General features: G+C 33.9%; 1 protein-coding gene across 6 annotated transcripts in view; it reads right to left on the bottom strand.

Annotated features, from left to right (window-relative positions):
- TCF12 (transcription factor 12) overlaps positions 1-20,640 on the bottom strand; it is a 385,612-nt gene that overhangs the window by 288,799 nt on the left and 76,173 nt on the right. The gene's annotated exons all lie outside the window — the stretch shown is intronic.

Raw genomic sequence — 20,640 nt, 5'->3', positions numbered from 1 at the left:
CTGAGGTCAAACAAGGCCTTCTTGTTTTAGCCCTCGGACTATAAAAAAGCATCCTTCTTGCAAACTATTTAGTGCCATTTTTAATGGTTTTTTTGTCCTTTTTGTTGGTGGTTTCACTGTTCAAAATGGCTCCCAAGCCATTTTAAGTGCTTTCTAATGTGCCTAAAGCACAAGAAGGTTGGGACATGTCTTATGGAGAAAATATGCTTAGTTTCAGGTATGACTTATAGTACTGTTGATCCTGAGTTCAATGTTAATGAATCAACGAGATACATTAAGTAAGTCCTTAAACAGAAACACAAATAAAACATAAAACACGTGTATATATATTGACTAATTAACAAAAGTTCTGTGACCAGAGGCTTACAGGAACCTAATTCTGTATTTCTACTAGAAGCAATGGTTCATTATTCATTAACTTAGCATCTGATAACTTTATAGAACGTAACTATCCTAAAGGAAAACTGACTATAGTTATCAATTACCCTACACCACACCTTCTTTAGGTTACCTCAACCAATGGAAAGTGCAAATCTGAAAGTTTCCAGAAATGAATGTTTGTTAAATTTCTAATATAAAAGCCCTTAGGAAATAATCATGATCCTCCTCTAGAAGAATAAATTTTTCTAAGTATACTATTAACTAAGTAGTGATACAGTCTGGAAGAAGTATAGTAGTTTTAAACTGGTGAACTCTCAGCTCACTTGGAAATCCAATTCACAGACTTTAGAATTGATCCTCTTTTCTTAGACGCAGAGTTCATATTATCTGCTGGTATCCCAGGTATGAACATGATAAAGGATTAATCTGAATCACTCATTACCCACTAACTGTTAAGTATTATGCGTGAGTAGTGCATCGTGAGAGGATCCATGGACTATGCTTGTTTTATTTTATCTGTTTAAACTTGAAGTTTTTACAGAGACATACTGAGTGGAAATTGAGTTTCCCTTTAGATTGACAGCTTGTCAATCAAAAGAAAAGCTTTTAGGACATTCTCTCAAATCAGTTTCCTTTTCAGATTGGGGTATATCTGTGTAGGACTCTAGAAATGACATGCTTCACTTGTAACTGTCTTTTGCTAGTTGAATACTCTGTGCTGTGTCAAAAAATACATGAAGGTGGGGCACCTGGGTGGCTCAGTGGGTTAAAGCCTCTGCCTTCTGCTCAGGTCATGATCCCAGGGTCCTGGGATCGAGCCCCCCGCATTGAGCTCTCTGCTCAGCAGGGAGCCTGCTTCCCTTCCTCTCTCTCTGCCTGCCTCTCCGCCTACTTGTGATCTCTCTCTCTCCCCCATCAAATAAATAAATAAAATCTTTTAAAAAAATACACATGAAGAAATCAATTAATTGTATGCAATCAACACTGGTGGCTATCAACACAGAAAAAAATCTCAGGTTTATGAATACAAAATACATGAGTCAAGTGGATTGCATTTGTTTTAATAGACTTGACATGTTAAGTAATCCTAACATTGTGACTAAATATGACCTTACATACACTCACCTAGGGAGGAAAATGAGAATGCTATTTCTTTGAAGGCATATTTGGTTATTCCTCTTTGTGCTCAGTTTTCTGAAGAGTGAAAAGTAAAAGAAGTGTGTGTTTTTCAAGGAGCATGTTGAACACCCCCTTTCCAAACCCTCAAATCCACCCCACCACACAGATACCCCACTGCCACTACCATGTCTCTGCCTATAAATAAAGCAAGAGCTTCCAGTTTTTCTCTTTTGGAGCAACAGTGCATGTCACCTTGTACTCCAGGACTGGCCTCTTTTTGTAGACAAAGAAAACCCTACAGAAGAACTAGACATAATGCTCCTCAACCTCAACATACCCATACCCCAAAACCATATCTCACTGGTCCCTCTTTTTCTAAAAACAGTTTGATATTCTCCTCAATCCAGTTATGCTAGAGTTGTTCTACCTGTTATACCCAGACACACTCTTTTATTCCTATGAATTTCTAAGGACAGTGGCAATCCTTCCCTTCTATCTTTTCCCTTGAACTCTTACAAGAAAGACAACCCACAGAACAAACTATGGTTAAAATAAAAACCAGTTATTCAATATTATGCACCTCTTGATGTTATACGTAAGAGCATCAATTATAAAGCTTCATTGACATAGAATGTTTTAGGAAAAAAATGGAAGATAGTGGAACACATTTAATAAACTTCAGGAAAAATCACACAAATGCAGAATATAAGACATTCTACCATACAGTTGTTCTGCTTTCTTTAAAAAGTCAGTTGTAGGGGCGCCTGGGTGGCTCAGTGGGTTAATGCCTCTGCCTTCGGCTCAGGTCATGATCTCAAGGTCCTAGGATGGAGCCCCGCATCGGGCTCCCTGCTTAGCAAGGAGCCCGCTTCCTCCTCTCTCTCTCTCTCTCTCTCTCTCTCTGTCTGCCTCTCTGCCTACTTGTGATCTCTGTGAAATAAATAAATAAAATCTTAAAAAAAAAAAAAGTCAATTGTAAGGGAAATTTTTAAATTAAAAGAAACTGAAAATATGTAGCAATCAAATGCAAAGGCTATTTTTTTAAACCCAAGAAAGACATTTTGGGTGACAATTCGTTAAGTGTGAATAGGAACAGTGTTAGAGCAACTGCAGTTAATTTTCTTTGTCATGAAAAGGGTGGTATGGTTATGTAGGAGAACTTTTTCTTCTGAAAGGCTTACTGTAGTACTGCAGGCTGATTTTCAACTGTGAAACCTATAAAAATCAAAACAATTTTGTGGTATTCCTGGACACTGAAATATAAATAAAAACATTAGAAGAATTAGAAGAAATGTAAAATTTATGACTAGAAAAGACATTGCTACAGGGGCATATTAAGTGCACACCTGCAAAATAAAGTACTAAGGTAGAATTTCAACCATGAAAGACTAAAATGGAGAAAAAGAAGCCAAGCCCTGGTCGAAGCAAATACTACACAGATGATACCTCAGTGGAAATAATTAGGTTTAATGCACAAAACCAAAAACCATTAATAAAGAGAGAGAGAGATAATTAAAACAAAACCAGACCCTGAAAAGTGGCACTGGAAAACCATTAGCTTCATCATGTTTTATTTTATCTATCTGAAGAATTGACTTTTGGCTTCACTGATTTTCTCCATTGAGTTCCTGTTTTCAATTTCATAGATTTCTGATCAAATTTTCTATTTTTATTTCTGCTTACTTTGGGTTCTTTTTCTAGCTTCCTAAGGTAAAGTTTACATTACTGATTTTATATCTTTCTTCTAATATACACATTCAATGCTATAAATATCTAAGCACTGTTTTCCCTGCATGCCACAAATTTTACTAAGTTGGGTTTTCCTTTTTAGTTCAAAGTATTTTTAATTACTTTTGAGGTTTATTCTTCAACTCTGTTTTATTTAGAAGTGTGTTATCATTGCTTGTTATATACATTAAAAAAATTTCAAAAAGCGAAAAAGATCAAAACGAAAATTGGTAGGTTTTATATATACGGAACATGTTTTCTCTCAAATTTTACAAAGTAGGTTGAATGAATATTCCAAATTAAAAACAAAATGAGCAAGTTTAGCAGACATAATGAAAAGAAACATTTTAAAACATATATATATATTTTTAAAGATTTTATTTATTTATTTGACATACAGAGAGATCACAAGTAGGCAGAGAGGCAGGCAGAGAGAGAGAGGAGGAAGCAGGCTCCCTGCGGAGCAGAGAGCCTGATGATGCGGGGCTCGATCCCAGGACCCTGAGATCATGACCTGAGCCAAAGGCAGCGGCTTAATCCACTGAGCCACCCAGGCGCCCCTAAAACATATTTTTAAAAATAATAACTTGTAGTTGGCTTTCACATTATGTAGAAAATACAACCATTGAAACCAGTGCTTTCTTTTCTTTTTTTTTTTTTTTAAGATTTTATTTATTTATTCAGACAGAGATCACAAGCAGACAGAGAAGCAGGCAGAGGCGGAGGTGGGGGAGGGGGCAGGCTGCCCCCTGAGCAGAGAGCCCAATGCAGGCCTCAATCCCAGGACCCTAAGACCATGACCTGAGCAGAAGGCAGAGGCTTAACCCACTGAGCCACCCAGGCGCCCCTCAGTGCTTTATTTTCATCCAGAAACAAATTCCTGAATTTCGGTACAATTTTGGTCTCTACCACCTTTCCTACCCATTTTCCCTAACTTCTACTTTTAGTTCTTAAAATTGTATTTGGTAAATTGTCATAGAATAAAATTAATTTAAAATTGTGTGCAGGTCTATGAACTGGGTAATGTTATGTTCTTGGAGCCAACATCAAAGCATGATAGAGAATAGTTACATTACACAAAAACCTCCTTCATGCCTTTGTAGCCACATGCTCCCACTAAAGCTAACTGCAGCAAGAACTGATATGATATAGTGATATTTTCTATCACTATAGTTTTGTCTTTTCAGAATGTTGTATACATAGAACCACACAGTACTGAATCTTTAAAGTCGTTTCCTTAGTTTGCACACTGCATTTGAGATTCATTCAATTTGTGCCTCTTCTCACCCCTGCCCCATGATTTCTGACAAGAATTCCTCAATTACTCAAATCACTGTTCCTCTAGAAGTAATCTGTTATTTTTCTCTGATTGCTTTCAAGATTTTTCTTCTTGCTTTTAGTTTCTGATTTATTATGATCTGCCTGGGTATGGATTTCTTTGGGTTTATCCTGTTTTGGATTTTTCAAATCTATATGTTTACACCTTTACCTACATTTGTGATATTTTAAGGCCATTATTTCTTCAAATATTTTTAGCACCACATTCTTTCTCAAAATGTCTTTAAAAGTCTAGCACTTTGTTATTTTCTCATAGTACCCTGAGGCTCTGTTCAATTCTTAAAAATTTCTTTCCTCTCTGCTATTGAGTCTTCCAGTGGTTTTTTTTTCACCTGTTGTACCTTTCAGTTCTAACAATTCCACATCTTTTTTATACCTTCTCTTTCCCACTATTTCCATTTATTTCTAGAGCATTCACAATTGCTCTCTGGAACATCTGTGTAATAGCTACTATAATCTCTCTATCATGTTATTCCAATATCAGTATCATGATGGTATATATACCATTGCTTCCCACCCATGTGAATGAAATTTTCCTGGTTCTTTATATGCTACATAATTTTGGATTATAATCTGATTATTTTAAATATGAAACTTTGGTTCCTGTTTAAATCCTGTGGATAATGTTAGTATTTTTGTTTTAATAGCTGATGAACAATTAGGTTCAGGCCACAAGTTCTAAAATGGTTGTTATGGTCATGGTTCCAATATCAGTTCAATTTTCAAAGGCTTTGATGTGCTATTTGAATTTGTCCCACCTTGTATCATCCAATGAGTAGTCTAGGACTTGAGTGGTAGTATGTATGCACAGGTCAGAGGTGAGTCCAGAAATTCATAAACAAATTTATGGTACTGTCTTCCCAAGTTTCTCCCTCTTACATGATCTCAGTACTTCCCAATTCCCTGGGGCATCCCTTTTCATTTCTTCAGCAAGAATGCTGGGGCTTTAGGTAACCTGCTTGGTCACATACTTCTATTACTGTACCTGCTCCAGGGCCAGGCACTAGAAAAACAGAAAGAGGAAACAAAAAAAAAAGTAATAGGAGTTGTCAAATGAAAAGGAGGATTCCCATCCCTCTCTGTTTTCACTGCAGGCTACTGCTGCAGTCTCTGCTACCATTTTTACAGGGATACTTGGGACCATGACATGAGAGAACAAAGAAAAGAAAAAAAGAATTTCCATATTCACATTGAGCATTAGGAGTTAACTTTCCCACTCCTGGAGCCAGAACTAGTGGGCTTCTTTTGGAGCTCTCTTTGTATACCTAAGTGCCAACTTGTAGCCTTCAGACTGTGTTAAGTTCAGCCTCAGCAATAATGAAAGGAACGAAATGGTAAACTGATAGTCATTTTGGTTATTACTTTGAATTCTAGTCTTCCTTCCCAATCCACTAGTTATTATTCTTCAGAATCCTCAAATAGCTGTCCATCCATTTTGTTCAGGTTTTATGGATGCATTCAGTGGAAGAAAGTGTGAATGCTTATCTACATAGCTAAAAAATGAAACTATCCTCTAATTTCTATTCTTAGTTACACAATTCTCACTGACATACATACTCCTCAAATATCCTTATCAGAAGATATCAGTAATCTAAAAAAAGAAAACAGTCTTGGGGTGCCTGGGTGGCTCAGTCAATTAAAAACATCTGACTCTTGATTTTGGCTCATGTCATGATCTCATGATTGTGAGATCAAGCCCCGCATCAGGATCCATGCTGGGCATGGAGCCTGCTTAAGATTTTCTCTCTGCCTTTCCCTTCCCCTCCTTCCTCTCTAAAATAATTAAAAAGAAAAAGAAAAAACTAAAATAGTCTTATGAGTTCTCTTTCCACTTACCAAAAAAGCCCTAATTGACATAGTAACTAATTCATGGAAAGACACCCATTATACTATTAAGAAAACCTATTCATGTTTTGGCTAAAAAGCTTTAATAGCTACAGACTATCACTGCAAGGTCCTCAAAATGTTAATATGCACCATCAGAAAATAAGGATTCTGCTTAAGACAAAATAAATGGAAAGACATCCTATGTTCATAGATTGGAAGAATTAATATTGTTAAAATGTCCACACGACCCAAAGCCATCTACAGATTCAACGTAATCCTCATGCAGATTCCAATGGCATTTTTCACAAAAGTAGAAAAAAAAAATCTTAAACTTTATATGGAACCGCAAAAGACCAAAATATTTGTAAACAATGTATCTGATAAGGGGTTAATATCCAAAATATATAAAGAACTCATACAACACAATAGCACAAAAATAATCTAATTTAAAACTGGACAAAGGTTTTCTTTTCCAAAGAAAATATTCAGATGGCGAATGGGTATCTGCAAGATGATCAAGATCACTATTAGGGAAATGGCAAATCAAAACCACAATGAGGTATCACCTCATGACTGCTGGAATAATTATCATCAAAAAGATGAGATAAATGTTGGTGAGGATGTGGAGAAAAGGAAACCCTCGTGCACTGCTGATGGGGCTGTAATCTGGTTCAGCCACTATGGAAAACAGTATGGAGGTTCCTCAGAAAATTAAAAACAGAACTATTATATTACATAGTAATTCCACTTCTGAGTATATTTCCAAAGGAACAAAATCACTATGTTGAAATATCTGCACCATTATGTTCACTGAAGCATTATTTGTAATAGCTAAGACAAGGAAACCACCTAAGTGTCTATCAACAGATGAACAGATAAAGATAATGTGATGAGTATATACACAATGGAATACTATCCGGCCATAATAAAGGGAAATCCTGCCATTTGCAACAACTTAAATAGAGCCTGAAGGCCTTATAGTAAGTGAAATAAGTCAGAAAGAGAATGATAAATACTATATTACCTCACTTGCATGTGGAATATAAAAAAACAAACAAAAACTCATAGAAAAAGAGATCAGATTTGGGGTTACCAGAGGTGGGGGGTAGGAAAAGGAGAAATATGATCAAGGCAGTCAAAAAGTACAGACATTCAGTTACAAGATAAGTAAGTCCTGGGGATGTAATGTACAATATGATGATACAGTTAACAGTGCTATATGGTATATCTGAAAGTTGCTAAAAGAGGAAATCCTAAAAGTTCTCATTACAAGGAAAAATATTGTTTTCTTTTTTCCTCTTTTGAACCTACATAAGGTAATTTATGTCCACTAAACTTATTACAGTAATCTTAATTCATTATGCTGTATACCTTAAACTTGCCCAATACTGCATGTCAATTACATATCAATAAAGCTGAAAGAGAAAAAAAATTTTAATAAGAAAAATATGTCTGAAATGTTATTATTTAATCTACAGAACTATAATTATAAAATTAAAATACAATATGATACAAAAAATATAAAATACAAATACCAAAAAATGTAACATAATTTAAAAACAAATTACAAATACAAATAAATACAAAATGGTATTTGTAATTAAACCTAAGTAATGCAGCTCATCCAACTTTATATCCTCCTATATTCTTTCTTATTTTAGAGAGAATTTTTCAACATAAAATATTTTAAAAATTAAAAAAGGAATCTTCTTCCCCACTCTGTGAAAATCACAATGACACGATGGTTATACCACTGGTATTTATGTGAGTGGTTCATTTTACAGGTTAATTCGTTAAGAATCATCATTCAAAGAAATGTTAAATGCTTTTCATAGCAGACACCAACTTAAATCATTAAGGACAAATTTCCTTTCAAAAGAATGGCCCAGGGTGCCTGGGTGGCTCAGTCATTAAGCATCTGCCTTCGGCTCAGGTCATGATCCCAGAATCCTGAGGTCGGCCCACATCAGGCTCCCTGTTTGGTGGGAAGCCTGCTTCTCCCTCTCCCACTCCCTCTACTTGTGTTCCCTCTCTTGCTGTGTCTCTGTCAAATAAATAAATTAAATCTTTAAAAAAAAAAAAAAGCCCTTAAACCCTTCCAAACTCTTGACTGCTAAATGATAGAAAAATTAAAGTTTTAAAATTTCCTTTAAAAACAAAAACAAACAAACAACAACAGAAAAAGTGGCACATGGGTGGATCAGTAAGTTAAGTGGCCAACTCAATTTCAGCTGGGTTGATGAACTCAGAGTGTTGGGATCAAGGCCTACACTGGGCTTCACACTCAGCAGGGCATCTACTTCAGGATTTTCTCTCTCTCTGTCCCTCCCCTTCCCATCTTCCCTCTTTCTAAAATAAATAAATAAATCTTTAAAACAACAACAAAAAAATTAAAAGCAGATATTCTGTACTCTGAATATTATAAGACTGTTAACTCTTGTACAGTGTATTAGTTAACAAAGATACATTTAAAAGGGTACTATAATAAAATTATTTATATGTATGAGATTCAACTTCATGGTCCTAACAAAAGCATTTCAAAGGAATTAAGGTACACAAAAATTTGTACTGATGTTCATTTATTTAAAAAATATTAAATGCTCTGCCATGAAAAATTATTAACCCCAAATGTGTTTTAAATCTTTAGACAATCATCATTTAAGCAGTAGATAAGTCAGTACACCCACAAACTAAAAACGACATTTTTCATAACGCATACTGATGAGATCTTATTTCCCCCAAACTTTATTTAAATGGCCATCCTTTATTGTTAACCAATTAAAAGTCTGAATTAAATAAGTTAACACATTATAAGGCAGCAATAAGAATTACGGGAAGATAACATAAGGTCACAAGCTTTATCCTTTTGAATGCAAGTTCAACATTCAGCTTTTTCCAATGTTCGTAGATATGGTCAACCTTTTCATCTAGTCAGTGGAAAGAGAGGGTCAATAAGGGAAAACGAGAGAAAAAACGCAAAAAATCGTAGGAGAATGGATGGTTAGGTCAGTGCAAATACTTTACTGTTAGCAGAAAAACAACTTAGTGACTACGGTGGTGTGTCATCTGAAAAGTGATGTGGAGATTTTTATAGGCTTTTTAATAATTTTCATTTTTATTGAAGTACAGTTGACATACAATGTTCTATTAGTTTTAGATGTACAACATAGTGAAGATTTTTTAATTTAGGTCTTCTGCTCAGAGTTACTAAGAAACTTTTAAAAGTTCAGCAGTATCTTAAAACATATTTCAAGAACAACATATTGACCCACCAAAACTTCCTCTGCTCCAAGTTCTGCAGGTAGTATGCTACAGGCTAATAGACACATAGGGCACATAAATAACAGCAAAACTGCCCGTGAGAAACTAATTATCACCCCTTCCCTATCAAAATAAGTACATTCAGTGTTTCAGGAAACACAAGCTATGAAATGCAATCGAGAATTCACCAACGCGAATGTGTGGTTCCAATATTTATAAAATGAGTAAAAGGGCAAAGGAAAATACAGCACTGTATCCCTCCAAATGTTCCTGTGAAATACAAGCACCACAAAGGAAAACGATGGAGCTTTATTTGAATAAAGTTTCAGTATACTGCCCAATAACCACAGTCTAGAAGTATGTTTATAAACCTGTCCCCCAAAAAAGAGGCACAACACTTTGGTTTTTTGTATCATATCATTAGGGATATAGCTTCAAACAACAGCATGAAATCTTATTTTACATCTATTGTTCTGCTCCAAACATTTTCTTTCACTGAAGGCATCATAAAGTGCAATAAACAGACAAGAGTTAATTGGAAAAGCTTTGTACTTTTCCAATTGTGTGAACTGATACACACATACACACACACAATACCTAATAATAAACAGTATTACTGCAATACCAAAGCAGCAGCAGTTTTCCCCTGCTGGATACATTTTAAAATACAATTTCTATCCTAAGATAAGATAAAATGTTTTTTGACATTGATTTTTAACTACTTTATTTTTTCCTTCTTTTCCACCCTTACTCCTTTACATACATATAGAATAATAAAGTTTTTATTATTTAGTTCTATCTTTGAACTTAGAAAAATGGATACTAAAAAGAAAATACAGCCAGGTCAAGGAAAACTAGATTTGGGAGGATGGCCCTGACATTTTAAAGCTAAAAAACACTTTTAAGTAGGTCTATACTCCTACATAGTATCCTCATCTCCTAGCATCAAGCCCAAGTACAAAAGTTTCCTGCAAAGGATGAATTATGCTCACTTTTAAGCTCAAGACAGTTCTACTACGGAGACCGCAAGTACCATATTTTACAAAGTCAAGGTCAGCCCTCCTTCTAGGAGCCAGCAAACTCATTCCTGCAGCAGTAACACTGGAATTACAATCTGGGTCACACCCAGGCTCATTCACTGGCTTTGCAGTAGGAATGTCAAGAACTGTTAAAGATTTACTTACACATACACACACACAAAATATTAGCAAATAATCTTCTGAAGCAGAGGTTGCAAACTACAGAGGATAAGCCAAAATCTAGCCAGTTCTGGTTTTTTGTTGTTGTTGTTTTTAAGTCACTCAAGTTAAGAATGGCTTTCACATTTTTAAATGGTTATGAGAAGCTACTGTATCATAAATCTTGCATTTTCGCCTACAAAGCCTAAAATAGTTCACTATTTGGCCCTTTTAGAAAAATTTTGCTGATTTCTCTAAAGCAAAAACTATGTTCACCTATAAATTCTAGCTATAAGATGCAAATAGGATTTAAAAGAATATTTTTTATGTTAAATTTGAATACCATGGGGCGCCTGGGTGGCTCAGTGGGTTAAGCCGCTGCCTTCGGCTCAGGTCATGATCTCAGGGTCCTGGGATCGAGTCCCGCATCGGGCTCTCTGCTCAGCAGGGAGCCTGCTTCCCTCTCTCTCTCTCTGCCTGCCTCTCTATCTACTTGTGATCTCTCTCTGTCAAATAAATAAATAAAATATTTAAAAAAAAAATTTGAATACCATTACAGAAGTACTATGATCCCAATTTAAATGTTGATATAAACATGCACAGTAAAATATATATGTGTGTGTATATATATATTAGTGTGTATATATATATATTAGTGTGTGTGTGTGTGTGTATGCATGAAAAGGACAGGAAGGAAATCAACATCAAAATGTCAGTATATAGTTAACATAGCTCAGTAAATGTTATTTTCACCTTTATTTTTTCTGTACTTTCCAAATCTTAAGTGAGCCTATCACTGCCACAATCAGGAAATAGTTTTAAAAGATTACAGTGCACTTCTAAAAGTCTACAGTGTACTTTTTAAAAGATTATAGTGACTTTAATTATAGTTACAATGGTTACTCACATGTAGGTTCTGTAACACTTCGGTATTTACCACTGACTATAAATCAAACTTTTACAAATTAAAATGGTATCTTTACATCTTTCACCATACATAAAAAAGATAAGGGCCTCTGTTTTGATTACCAGAAGTCAGAATTGTTGATTTAGACTCTCAAAAGTCACTGCTTTGGAATTAATGTTCGGGCACATCATAAAACACTCAGTATAATTTAAAGTTCAAGTATTAACTGGCTACTATATTCAGTTAGCTTCAGTGTTTCTTTCAAAACATGGTTTAAAAAACTTTTGACTAAAACACTACATATGGTTACATACACTCCACATACTCTTTGTAACTAAAACATTAACATTTAAAGTCATACTAGACAGTAAAGTTTCTTGTCATTAATCAGTTCAAACAAAATTATTTTTCCTGATATAAAATAATATGTTACTGTTTAAAAATTGGATAGGTGGGGGCAGCTGGGTGGCTCAGTGGGTTAAAGCCTCTGCCTTTCGCTCAGGTCATGATCCCAGAGTCCTGGGATCGAGCCCCACATCAGGCTCTTTGCTTGGCAGGGAGCCTGCTTCCTCCTCTCTTTCTCTGCCTGCTTCTCTCCCTACTTGTGATCTCTATCTGTCAAATAAATAAATTAAAAAAAAAAAAAATCTAAAAAAAAAAAAATTGGATAGGTGTTCTGCTGACACTGAAGTACAATGAAACAATCTTGGCTGTTTTCATAAATAATATTTTAATTTTCTTGTTCAATAATTATGGCTTAAATATTTCAGTTGTTATTTTGAAACACATTATTAACTTTGTAAATATAAGACAATACACTAATATACATGACATATGATATATCTTACAACCAACATAACTCTAACTTGATAAATAAAAGGTTTATTTTGAATGGTTAGAAGACATTTTAAAAGTCACCTCTCCAACTGTGTTCTGAAACAAAACCATTCTTTGCTTTATAGTTTATTTCCTGGGTTTATCACAAAAAAGCACGTAAATTTTACTTCTGAAGATGTTAAAGTCCAAATTTAATTCTCCCAAAGCACAAATTTAAATTAGAATACAACCTATCAGACTACAAACAACAGCTTTTCAAGTGCCACAAAATATTTCTGTTCCCTTTATAATGCACTGTTAATTTAATCTTATTAAATGTAATCTCATTAAAGTGTAAAAATACCAACTTTTTAAAAGTAAAAAGGACTGGGGCGCCTGGGTGACTCAGTGGGTTAAGCAGCTGCCTTTGTCTCAGGTCATGATCCCACACTCCTGCAATGGAGCCCTGTAACAGGCTCCCTACTCAGTGGAGAGCCTGCTTCTCCTGCTCCCTCTGTATGCTGCTCTGCCTATTTGTGCTCTCTCTGTCTAATAAATAAATAAAATTCTTAAAAAAAAAAAAAAAGGTAAAAAGTATTGATCATGCCATGTGCCAAAACTGCAAAGTAATAAAAGATGACATAGCCACTTAACATTGACTAGAGTCCTAACTTCATATAAAGCAGTAGTTGTAAGAGTTTTCCCCCCTCCCTCTCTTCTGGGACAGAAGCAAGCCCTGAGAGAGAAACTTTTTATTCAGAAAAAAACAAACCACATTCCACAGCCTCCACCAATAATAATTTAAAGGCAAAGACTTACTATCATGTACTATTGAATTACTGCACTTTTCAAGTAAACACCAAAATTCAAGTATTGGCCTTATCCTCAAAAATTTATCTTACTTAAGTAGACTAATATTACAAATCCTAATTCTTTTTTTCCCCGTTTTTAAAATTTTACATATATATATATATTTTATTAACAGATCCAAGGATATGTTTATCAAGGAGAGTCAAATATCCTCAAAAAAGCCAAAAACAAATTACTTATTTAAGATTTTAAAGACATTTTATTTCTTCCAAAATAAGCCTATCCTGCTAAATATTCCATACAAATAAGTCTTGTCAAAATTACATTTAATTAATGTATTTTACAGGTTACCAATATCTCTAACAGATATACTAAACAGAGACAGTTTTGTAACTTACTCTAAGCTAGGGCCGCCTTTAAAAAAAAAAAAAAAAACAGTAGATGTGTATTTAGTAAATCAAGTAAAAAAAGACCCTTTGTGTATGAGGATATACAAAGTAACTCAGTCCTATAGTCAACAGACTCTTTTAAAAACTTTTAAAACTAATTTACTTCAAAAGATACACAGAAATTCAATAGATTATAAAACTGCTGGTAGCTTTCTATTTCTGTATCTGCCATACTAAATACCAGGGGTTTAAGCTGAGCTGCTTTTTTGACTTTAAAAATTTTTTCACAGTCAGCAACTTACAACAGGACATACTGTAATACCAAAATGGAAACTACTTAATCAACATTTCCTCATGGAAACACAGATCATACATAACAGTCTATACGGGTAAAGTTTTATTTTAAAAAGTAGCATTTCGATTTTATTGAGCAACATAAGCCCAATTTTTTCCTCTGATTCTGTCAACATATTAATTTTAGTCAACTGATAATATGCACACCAGAAAACTGAAATGTAAGCAGTAATGTAAGGCAATTTATTTATAATGTTGAATAAAACCACACTTTCATCTTTCTAGAACACAAGTCAGTGGTTTTTCAGTTCTATAGAATAAATATGATCTTGTGCTCATGATATGGTAAATCATGTGGAAAAACCCAACAGTATGTGAAACATACAAAACACAAATCTTTCAGATTTCAAGTTTCAAACTACAGTCATCTATAGCATCACAAAAAGCTGACAGAAGATTGAAAATTGTTGGGTGTAAATTCAGAATCTTCCTCTTCCCTTTCTACCCACTTTGTAAAACATACAGTTTAAATTAATAAAAAACAAAAACCCCATAACTGTAATTCCCTCAGGTTCATAGTTAATCCTATTGGTTTTACCACGTATAGCTTCTAAATTCTATCATTTCAGAAAAACTGCAGAAAATAACTTTTTAGTTGTTGAGTTCCTCATTTAAACAGGAAAAAATTACTGTTCAGAATTAAACAGGTTATAGAATTCCTAAGCTTTTTATCTTAAAAGGAATAATAAAAATTAGAATTTATTAAGTAGGCATCATGGGGTAAATAAAGATACATTCTAAGGACAAGCTCTTCTTCACTAAATACCATCTATTTTATAACCTTAAATTATAAGTCTGAAGTTCATTTTTATATTTTTTGTGAAAATAACTATAGTTAGAGCACTGGGTGTTGTGCAAAAACAATGAATACTGTTACGCTGAAAAAAATAAAGAAAAAAGAAAATAACTACAGTTACAAGCATACTAATTGAGCTTTTTGGTATGAAAAAGAAGGGATTTGATAATGCCAACTTGCTACCATCTACATATCTGGATACACTCACCAGGTAAGAAAAAAAATAAATCAAAATATACATATGAAGATTGGTACACCCGAGGGAAGTAATATTAATTTGCCTTTTGACTCACACTTTTAAATAGTCCTTTGCAATACTCCTCATCAATTGCCTCATTCTTAGGGCTTCCTCTTCACAATGTCTAAGCTCACTTCCTAAGAGCCTTCTTCTTGCAGGAATCAGCATTTATTGACCTCACAAAGTACACACAATTGCTGCTGTCAGCAAAGAACACAGAGTCTGGAGAAAAGCATCACAGAAGCGCTGGAGGGGTATGAAAGTGTAGCTTCTCAGAGAGTAAGGTCTGTAAAGATCTGGGACCTTAAATTTAAGAAAAAATGAAGACTCTTCCTGAAATCAATATTACACTATATGTTAACTAACTAGAATTCAAACAGAAATTTGGAAGAAAAAAAAAATACTGAAGATTGTGAATACTGCAAAAGAAACAAAACATTTCAACCCAGGACTTTAATTCATCTGACTTCATCTGGTATTTAGTTTATATAACTGAGTGGAAAGAAAGGTAATTTCTAACCACATTTACTGGTATTTACATTATGAAAGCCTGAGTATTTCTCACAGTGCCTTAGAACCATCTTACAAAGAAAAAAAAAAAAAAAAACAAAAACAAATGTGCAAGCGTCTTGAGGTCACCTGAGATCTCATGAGACTTTTCATAATGGGAGGGTGTTAATCCCCAATGACCTGGCCTATTACCAATATGGATCATTAATTTCTGCTTACCTAAATTCCTATTACCATTCCAACTGGCTCAGATACTTGTCACTTCCTGTCTTGAACCACAGTCTGTGTACTAATGGTTAAATAGGCAAAGTGAAATGGCTTCTTTGGGTGCCTAAACACCACCCAAAACATTTCATACAGGGGCACCTGGGTGGTACAGTTGGTTGAGCATTCAACTCTTGGTTATGGTTCAGCTCATGATCTCGGGGTCCTGGAACTGAGCCCCAGGTAAGGCTCTGTGCTCATCGGGGAGTCTGACTGAGATTCTCTCTCCTTCTCCCTCTGCCCCTCCTGCCTATGCGCTCTCTCTCTCTAAAATAAATTTTTAAAATCTTTTTAAAAAAAATTTTCATACTCCTTGAGGATTAGTAAAACAGTAGTTTAAGCCAACTCTATTTAACTGTTAGTTTAAAATTTTTTACTATCATTTTTATATGACACACAGAATGTTCTAATTATAACTTTACACAGAATTCCCAGGTTTTATCTATGTCAATAGACTTTGTCAACGATGAGCTTAAGTGCTAACAAGGCTATGAAACACAATTAAGGTTTTATTTCACACCATTTTAATAACCAAACCTGAGCAAGTACAAGTATGAAACATAGTTAAACAGACCCAATTCACCACTCCCTGTCCCTATCATCCACACGCACACACACATTTTCCTTCACTCTCTCCAACACACATACACAAACACAATATGCACATGCTTCCCTAAATCTGTTTATATGCATATGTACGTGTATGCATACTACATATTTATTTCTATATATACACATCATCTCAATCAGACACACATACAATTCATAAAGATCAAAACAGAAGAACAGTATATCTTTCTTCACAGAAATAGGTTCTACAGATCCTTGGGAATATCAAAACAAAGACAGAGAGGTCCAAATCCCTCATTCAAAAATTTTAAAATCCAAAAATTTCTGAAAACCACAGTTTTACATAACTTATTTAGTGGTAAAACCTGAAATGAAGATAATTATAGCCCTCATTTATTCCACTCAATGTGCATGTCAATTTTACCATAGATTCCTCTAGGGGACATTACATAATACATAGTATATACTGCTAGTTTAGTTTTTAAATTTCAAGAAATTCTGGATTCTAAAGCAAATCCAATTTTAAGGTTTGGGGCTAAGCAACTGTGGAGTAATACTTTTATTTTTATATATATTTTTAAGATTTTATTTATTTGAGAGAGAGCGCCATGTGCATATGCATGTGAGGAAGAGGGGAAGGGGGGAGTCAAGCAGACTCTGTACTGAGTGCAGAGACCGATGTGGGGCTCGATCTCAAGACCCTGAGAAAATGACCTGAGCCAAACCCAAGAGTTGAAGACTTAACTGACTGAGCCAGTCAGGCACCCCAAGTAATATATTTATATTAAAAAATATGGTTTATTTTATATCATTATCTGCTTCCCCTCTACAGTTTTCGTTAATTCCAATATTCCATAAATTCTAAAGGAAGGAAGAGAAGAAGATAGGGAGCCACAATAAGGTTCAGGTTTTTAACTCCTCTCTTTAATGCTTATTAATCTCCCTTTTGCCAAGGAAGGATTACCTTGGACTACAGGCAGCAATAGCAGTCAAAGGATGATTAGGAGACATAGAAGTAACAGAAGAGGGCTGAATACATTTTAAAGTTCACAGAAAATATTCAAGCCAGGAATCTTGAATCCTGAGAATTTCCCATATTCTTTTAATGTTACTATTATTTCTAATAATAACTCTGCATTAATAACAATGGTTTATTTTGATTCTGCTCAACTTCAAATATGTCATTTGACCTCCATAGTCTATAGTCATCCTGTAGTCACTATATATAACTCATCTGTAGAACTGTTACCTATTTTTAATCCCAAACTATCTAAACCCTACAACTCATCTAATACCTACCCCAAAGATAATTCAGAAGGTTTATCTACAGCAAGAAAACCAGATGATGTATTTTAAGATAGACTATAAAAAAATTTTTCCATTAGCAGTTACTTTGGGATTAAATGACACTGTTTACCTCTCAGATAAGATTTTGTTTTGAATTAAATCAACTTAAATCACTAGTCAAGGAGATTCCATTTTATCTGTTTTCTACATAGAATGCATTCTTCTTCCTTGAAACATTAAAGTATGTTCTATATAATTAAGATGTAGATATAGGGTTTTCTTTCTTTAAACTGTAGTAACGTTTAAAGCAATAATGTGGTTTAATATTTACTGAAATTAATTCTGCAAATTTGTATGAAATTAACAACTGGCTATTTCATCACAAAAGTAAATGAAGCAGATACTATGTTATTGCAAAGCAAACCAGCTCCTGAAATTCAACAGGATTTTATGGAAATCTATAATTATACCTATACTAGATGTAGTCACCATAAAAATCAATAGAAATTTTGAATTTACCTATATTCTTTAAAGCATAAGGATTCTAAACATTGTATATAGCTTTTTAAATACATAGACATATAAAACGTGATTATCTAAATTAAATTTAATCTAGTGATATCAACCAAGAGGCTTAAAAATTTTCCTTATTCAGTATAATCATGCTTTACTTTTATTCTTTTTACTTTTTAAGCAGCTCCATGAACTTATATATGTCCTACTCACCACTGTATCTCCAAAGTCTGTACGAGTGCCTGGAGCTTAGTAAACGTGCAATATTTTCTTAATAAATTTACATCTAAATTTAGAATTTGTTTTATATATACATATATAACTTTCTGTAAAAAAATCTATTTGAAGCTTATTATTTCAGCAAACTTTGATGAGTTTAGTATCTTACCAAATGACATATATAAGTTCATGTTGTTAGATGAATCACCATTGGGCCTGATTACTGAAAACACAGAGAAAGATGAAGACTTGTAGCTCTCAACATAAATAAATCCATTAAAGTGATGACCTTGTCATAGCCTAATCTTTCACAAATACCAAAAACCAAACTCTAGTTCTGAGTACTAAGAATTTAGGTAACTCAATATTAAACACTTATCTACTTTGTGGCCAGTATTATGCTAGGCATCCCAAATACATATGCAAATAATATCTATCTTCAAGAAAAGCACAAATGTGAGAGAGGAGAGGCACATGAGTAAATTACCAAAGATGACTGGAAGGATGAACAAAATCTTACAGGGAAAAAAAAAAAAAAAAAAAAGACTGAAATTGGAGGTCAGATGACAACTGATCTGGTGGCACAGGAATGTGGAGTAGGATGTGGGTGTTGAGAAACTGCTAAGCCTAAGGTGTCAGAGAAAGGCATTATGAACAGAGGGCACAGCATGAGTAAAGGTACAGAGGAATACACACACACGTACATACACACACATGTGTATACACACACAGGAGAAAGATAATAAAAACATTTTAAAAAACAAAATAACATTAAACTATTTTGCTATGGACATCCCTTTTTATGAAACATTCTTACAAAAGAATTTAACAAAAAAAATTTAACCAAATCTATTCTCTTCAGAATCTAAAATTCTAGGACTAATGTAAAATTTATAAATAGTCCCAGAAAAGTAACTCAATCTATTATATCTAAAATAAATAGAACAGCTCTTACATCATTTCCTTTGATGTTTAAGCTCAAGCCAAAACCACACGAGCATTAGCTTCAAATCCTTACATTTCATTTTCACCACTCTCACGAACCTCATGTCATGTCACTTATTCTAAAACTCACGAATTTCAATTCTTTCACAGCTATTAACCTTGTCTCTTCAAAGAGGGCCATAATTTCCTTAAAGGCAAAATAAGTTTCTTAATAGTCTTTGAATATCCACAGATCGAGAAAAACAGTGGATGTTCAATTAAATATTTACTGACTACATGTTTATTGAGATTGCGATTTTTAGTATTTTAAAGCACATGCTATTTTAAAATATACTTGACATTATACAGACTTGCAGCTTTTCATTCTAGTTGACCACACTAAGAAAACCAGAAAACAGTGGAAGTTAGTCTTTTAAGAATTTTTAATTTGCATCGTATCATCATAACTGGGCATCCCATTTGATTATAACCTTGTCCTTCATAGATAATTCTATTAGTCAACCAGCTTAACTTAGAGCAAACACAGGAGAGACCCTAACAGTAAGGTTTGCAACTTGTAGTTTATACACTAAGCCAACACTGTAAATAAAATAATGCATTGAAGTTTAAATGTTTTTATGCTTCCCAATTCTCACACCATCACGAAAAACTAAAGAAAAATGTAAGATAAAAAGAGTCTTAATTTTTCTGTAGGAAGGCACAAACAGAAGACATCCCAAAATATTTACTGAAGGAATAAAATAAATAAAACTGGAATTAAAAATGCACTTAGACCATGTAGACAATAAACGACATTTGGCAGAGAAAAGTAAACTTGGTGAGATTCAGCAATAAAAGGAACCATTCTTTTTATGACTGACAGATAAATGTATTAATTGTAAAGGTGATTATGCTTAGAATATTGGGTAGTAATCCATGAATACATCTGCATATTTTTAAAAAAGGAAGAGGTTGAGGTAAACATTGCTAAGAATGTGTGTGAAATAATACACAATACTATAAACTTGAAAAATATAAAACTAAGGATATTTCCCTAGAAGAGAATGAATTCATTTACTAAAAGGCTTTGATTATAGTATTAATGTATGCTTTGCTTCTAGAAATAAAAATATTCCTCAAAACTGTCTATAAAGTGATTTTAATAGAGAAAATTCTCATTAATTTTAATAACAATTTTTAAATATTACAAG

Source organism: Meles meles, chromosome 6, assembly GCF_922984935.1.
Source record: "Meles meles chromosome 6, mMelMel3.1 paternal haplotype, whole genome shotgun sequence".
NCBI classification, from domain to species: Eukaryota; Metazoa; Chordata; class Mammalia; order Carnivora; family Mustelidae; genus Meles; species Meles meles.
The sequence above is the reverse complement of the archived record's forward strand: the minus strand, read 5'-3'. Positions and strand labels throughout refer to the sequence as shown.